The sequence below is a fragment of the Cricetulus griseus genome (assembly GCF_003668045.3).
Source record: "Cricetulus griseus strain 17A/GY chromosome 1 unlocalized genomic scaffold, alternate assembly CriGri-PICRH-1.0 chr1_1, whole genome shotgun sequence".
Classification (NCBI taxonomy): domain Eukaryota; kingdom Metazoa; phylum Chordata; class Mammalia; order Rodentia; family Cricetidae; genus Cricetulus; species Cricetulus griseus.
In genome coordinates, this window is record NW_023276807.1 from 5,784,569 (window position 1) to 5,790,565 (window position 5,997).

At 61.9% G+C, this 5,997-nt stretch overlaps 1 pseudogene; it reads right to left on the reverse strand.

The window, feature by feature from the left end:
• Window positions 1-588: 588 nt before the first annotated feature.
• On the reverse strand, window positions 589-2,071 carry LOC113832254 (annotated as a pseudogene).
• Between the last annotated feature and the right edge of the window lie 3,926 nt (window positions 2,072-5,997).

A 5,997-nucleotide genomic window follows, 5' to 3' on the forward strand; every position in this document is an offset into this window, starting at 1 on the left:
TCTCAGAGGAGAGGACGAAGCAGGTGTTCTCCACTGATGCCATGAAGGACTTCTCCGGGTGGACAGTACCTCAAGAGTGCAGTTCTGGTGCGTTAGGAATCTTCAGCCTTCTTTCAGAACAGAAACCAAACACCACCAGAGTATAAACGAGATGTCCCGGTCACCCCCTTTTCCTCTTCCGGTTTTGTTTGTTATATATGCATATAAAACAGTCTTGGTATTTATTATGCTTTAAAATTTTTTTGGTCCCTCCTTCCTTGGACTTCAAAAAGAGTCTTCTCGGTCGGCGTCTCCCCAGTTGTTCTCCCAGCTCCTAGGACCGTGGCACGCCTGTCTTTGGGCGGAGGGGAGGCAGCCGAGACGCACTGGCCCGGGTCAGGTGCTGGGTCTGCGCGCGGCGGCGGCGGCGGCAGCGGCGGCGGCGGCGGCGGCGCGCGGGTGGCGGCAGCGGCGGCGGCAGCGCGGCGGCAGCAGCGGTTCTTGGCAGCGACTCGGAGACGGCGGCGGCGGCGACCGTGGCGGTGCTGACAGCGGCTGCGGAGGTGGCGGCGGCGGCGGCGGCCCTCTTCGCGCTGCGCCCCCCGGCCTTCACTGCACGCTGGTCTGCAGTCCGTGGTGCGGTGGCGGTGTGTCAGCGCTCACGGTACCCACCTGCGAGTAGACATCGTCCGGCGTCTGCTGCTGGATGCCCGGGGGCGTCATGCGTTTCTCTTTTTGGCGCCTGTTGCAGAACCAGACCCGCACGACCTCCTTTTCCAGCTGCAGGCTGTCGGCCAGGTTGGTGATTTCCTGCGCCGAGGGTTTAGGGCACTTGAGGAAGTGGCTCTCGAGCGCGCCTTTGACGCTCACCTCGATGGAGGTCCGCTTCTTGCGCTTGCGGCCCTGGGCCGCGATCTTGTCGATGCTCGTGGGGCTGCCGGTGCTCGAGTCCGCCTCCTCCAGCCACTTGTTCAGCAGTGGCTTGAGCTTGCACATGTTCTTGAAACTGAGCTGTAGGGCCTCGAAGCGACATATGGTGGTCTGCGAGAAGACATTGCCGTAGAGCGTGCCCAGAGCCAGCCCCACGTCGGCCTGGGTGAAGCCCAGCTTGATGCGTCGCTGCTTGAACTGCTTGGCGAATTGTTCCAGGTCGTCAGACGTCGGCGTGTCCTCGTCCGAGTGTGGGTCGTGGCTGTTGAGTCCCGGCCCCGCGCCGCCGCCGCCGTGATGCGGGGGTCCTTGCGCGTGGTGCGGGTGCGGCGGGTGCGGGTGAGCGTGGTGGTGATGATGGTGGTGATGCTCTGCCAGCTCGGGCGTGTCTCCGCGCACCAGCCCCGGGTGAACGAGGCTCTGGGCTCCACCACCCGCGCCGCCGCCGCCGCCTCCGGGCCCCGGGGGCGCGCTCAGCATGCCGTTCACCGTGAAGCCTCCAGGCTGGGAGTAGAGCAGACTCTGCGGCGGCGGCTGCTGGCCGCCCGCCATAGACGGAAGGTGAGCGGCGGCTGCTGCTGCGGCGCGGCGGCAGCGGCGGCGGCGGCGGCGGCCCCCCAGCCCCCAGGGTGGCCCTGGTGCGGGGGTGCGGGGCCCGAGATGCGGAGGCCCACGGTGGCAGCGGGTGCCGGCATGCAGGTCTTCGCGCCCAGCGCCTCCTTTCACGTCGGGGCCCTGCGGCGGCGGCGGCGGCTGTGGCGGCTGCTGTGGGCTACCGGCCATGCCCACCGCGCTGCCCGACCACGGCGAGCTGGCTTCCACGCGCGGCGGCGGCGGCAGCGGCGGCGGCGGCGGCAGCGTGGGGCAGGGCGGTGACCCACTGGTGCGCGTGGCTCAGCATATGGCCGCCGTTGCTGGCGGCCATGGCCCCCTGCATGAAGTCGCTCTGGACCATCTTGACTGAGGACGGGTCCCCCGGTAGGCGCCCGAGGTCACAGCGGCGCTCCCGGGCTGCATGCCACCGCCGCCGCCCCCCGCCCCGCCACCGCCGCCGCCGCCCCTCTCCGCCACCTCCCGCCCCGCAGCGTCCGAGTGCCACAATGGAGCCGGCCGTGAGCAGGCTGTTCCCCGGCAGGTAGGGGTTAGAAGCCGCCGTGGCCATGCCGCTCGCTCCCGCCACCCCACCGCCGCCACCACCGCCGCCGCAGCAGCAGCAGCCGCGGCCGCCCGCCCCGCCGCCGCCGCCGCGCCCCCCGCCTCCCGCCTCCTCCCCCCGCTCCTCCTCCCCCGCCTCGGGTCCCCGCCGGCCCCCGCCGCCTTCGCGCGCCGCCTCCTCCTCCGCCGCCTCCGCCCCCGCCGCCGCCGCGGCCGCGGCCCGGGGCTGCAGCTGCAAGGCCGCTCGGCAGGGCGCGGGGGTCGCGGGCGGGCCTCGGTCAGCAGCAGCCGCAGCAGCGGCAGCAGGAGCAGCGCCCTGGGGAGAGGGGATCGCTTCTCGGGGTGAGCTCCGTGGCCAGCCCTTTCAGGGGGGGTCGTGGTCTCCCCCCTGGCCGGGAGCAATCGGCTCGCTCCAGCAAGGCTCGCCCAGTGGGGCGGGGACCCGTACTTCGGGCGCTCTCTCCGGGCGCAGGGGCTCCGGTTGTTCCTCTTGTCCTCGTCCTCTGGCGGGTGCGGACTCTGCCCCGGCGCGGGGCTCTGTCCACCTGCTAAGCAAAGGTTTCACGGGAGACAACAAAGGACGAAGCGGTTCCTTTCTTCCTTGGCCAAATCGTGGGTGGCCAGCAATCGGGCCGCTCCTTGCTGGTCCGCTGGCTTCTCTGCTTTTCAGCAACACATTTCACTGTTTCTCCTTAGCATAGTAAAACTTTTCTGGTCCTTACAGGCGTGGTGATACTGGCGTCTGGCGTCTGTGGAGTGGGGAGGCTGGCTCCTGTTCTCCCACTCTGGTCCTCTCCTTTCAAGTTTTGTTCTGTCCTAGGAAAACTTCTTGCGATGGTGCATTTCTCTGAAGTTGCTATTGCCGGAGCTCTTGGATGTCTCTGAAACAAGAGTCCCTTTTCATTTTCCTCGCAACAGTCACGGTCTGGTGCGACATCTTTCCTTTTGGGCAGAAATTAGGAAACAAATATAACAAGGCAAAAATTGAACAGGAAAAAAATGTCGAATTGCTCTGTTACCTTGTTGCTGAAGGTTGGGGTTGGTGTTTTATTTTTTTCCCCGCAGTTGTCTGGAGAAGGAGGAAGAAGAAGAGTGCATTGGTGGAGATGGAGATGTGTGTGTGCATACAGGGATCCTTGATACACAACCAACTCCTGTGGGCACGTTGTACCGCTCCTAGAGTGCCCGACGGCGGGCGCGGGCGCGGGCGCGGGCGTGCCGGGGCAGAGTTGCAGCCGGAGCTAGCTCTGCGCCCGGATTCTCTCTTTCTCCCTGTCTTACTTTCCCTCTCCCTCTCTCTCCCTCTCTCGAGCGCCCGCTCTCGCTAGGATCTGACAGTTCGCTCTCTGTCCCTCCCTCTCAGAGCGGGGACTGTCGAATGTTTACCCTCCGCCGCAAGCGCGCACCCACCACCACACTTTCCCAAATACAAGGAAGTCGAGCACCAGGGCCCCCGCTGATTGGCTACCCGCTGGGTGATTGGCAGGCCAGGAATGACTGGCTTAGGACGCGCGGCCCCCCTTCCGGCCGTTCCGATTGGTTGCTTTTTAATTTAGGCAGAGCGTCGTAGAAGCTGGAAATCTGTCGTCCCCCAGTCTCCCTCCCCGCGCCACTTTCCCCTTCCCGCCCCTCCCCCGCCGCCCCCGCCCCCCCACTCCGCCCCTCCGCCACATCTTAACTCTTAGTGTCCGGCCCAAACGTCTGCCGTCCCTCCGCTGCTCCCTGCCTTCGCGATTGGTCTGGGAGGTTGGGAAGAAAGGGAAGAGAATAGAAGGGGGCGGGAGAGAAGGGGGGTTAGAAGGAAAACGAAGAGGGGTGAAATCACGAAAAATAGCAGTCTACCCATTCTACCTAGATTGCGTTGTGTTGCACCCCCACCCCACGCCAGAGATTTGTAACGCGCGCGCCACGGATGCACGGTTCAAGCTAATACCTATAGACAGATGTGTCCCCAATGGTTTCAAAGTTTCCTCTTTCCTCCCCGCGCGAGCCCGGGTCTCCGTCTTGCCGGAGGTGGGAAAGGGAGGCTTGCTTCGCCCAGAGCTCCGGTGGCCAAGCTTCTTGGAAATCCGCCACTGCAACTTTGTGCAGCCGCCGCGCGCCGGTGGCGACCCTCTTTGTTTAAGTTCTCGGATGCCATCATCTGGGAAACCTGCAGCCCTGTACCAGCGCGGGGCCCGCGCGTGCGAGACGGACCGCTTGCTGCGGCTGCTCGCTCTCCCCCCACCCCTCTCCCTCTCCTTCTCCCTCCTTTCCTCCCTCCCTCCCACCCTCCTCTGGGATGCTTGCAAGTAGCGTGCGTGCCCTTGTGAGTTTGGAGGGTGCCGGTCAACGAAGCCACTCGAGGTATTTGAAAGGCAATCAGGCCGACCGTTCCCCTAGATTCATCGTAAGTGTATTCGACCCCAATGCCTTTAGAATGCTGTGACTGCTGCAGCCTGCCCAGAGGGCTTGGGTCCGCTAGCCGCGCCCTCCCCCTGCTCCACTGCTGACTGTGTGTGTGTGTGTGTGTGTGTGTGTGTGTGTGTGTGTGTGTGTGTGTTGGGGTTTTACTCGCTTGCTATTCTTGGGCATGGGGGCGCTTTATTTTCCTCTTTCTTCGGGTCTCAGGTTTGCGCGGTGGCTGTGACCGCCGGCGACAAGAGCTTTCTCAGCCGCAACCCAGCTGAAAGAGTTAAGGGGGCCGGGAGGAGGAGTGCGCCCGGTAGGCGGGAGAAGGGGGGGGGTTGCGCGCCCGGGGGTGGGGGGGAAGCGGCCAAGCGGAAACGCCGCACAGAGGAACCTCAGCGAACCAAGAAAAAAGAGAAAGTGGCAACGAAAACAAGGGCAAATTAAATCCTCCTTGGGGATTTCCAATGAACTAACCCAATTCGGACATTCAATAAATACACGACTCTTAATGAGGGTGCGTGTGTTTGCAACCGCACCCTCAGCTGCAGGGCACCGGCCTGCAGCCTGCAGCCTGCAGCTTGCAGCCTGCAGTCTCCAGCCCGAGCTGCAGCCGAGAAGGTAACCCGGCCATCCGTCAGTGTGCTCCGAATATAAAGAACTGGCCTGCCTTCACCCCCGATGCATAATTCCTCTATCGAGCTCACTTAGGTGAACTCAGTTACAGCAGGAGCTCTCCAGCTCAGCAGCAGCCACGCAGCCTCGGCGTGATCTGGAGATTAACTGTAGACGCGAAGCATTTATGTAGGATTGGGTCCAGCTCCTGCTTGCCGGGGTGAAAAGATACCATCGTAGGAACAGATCTAAAAGGCAGCAGTAACCAAAGCCCCAAACAGAACGGATTCCCCCTCCCTTCTAAAAGGTTCCTTTTTATATTTATGTATGCGTATATGTATATATAAAAGATGGAACACAGATTTCATTGAATAAATCTGAGATCTCCAGGTGCAGACGTTTGAATGGTCGGTGCCAGCACCCCGTGTTTTCCTTTCCTGCCGATTTTGCTTGGATCCGGCTCAAAAACCGAAAGAGTCTCGTGGTTTTGTTTACACTGAATGGGGAGGATAGGAACAGAGCCATGGGGCCGCCTTTCATTAATATACAGTGAGGATTTTGTCTAAATTACTGCTATGAGTTTCACAGTACACGCTTTCAAAAGCCGTCTCAGGTGGCCTGATGAAACGGGATAGCGCCTCTGCAAACAGATCCACTTTCTCTCTTTGCAAGGAGGGTGTGTGCGTTCGGGAAGCCCCCCAAACGTTGTGCTCCTCAATAACAGAAACGCACTTCTGTTCCCAGGTCTGCCCCCTTCCCCCTCCATATACTTAGTTCTCAAATCGCTCCCCAGCTTCCCCCCACTCCCGCCCCACCCCATCCGCCCCCTCCCTCTGCGGAGTGTGATTGTTTTGTCTGGAAAAAAAAATCCAAAGTATATAACAAGGGGAGAACAGTTAGTGCTGATTTTCATTTGCATACATTTTCATA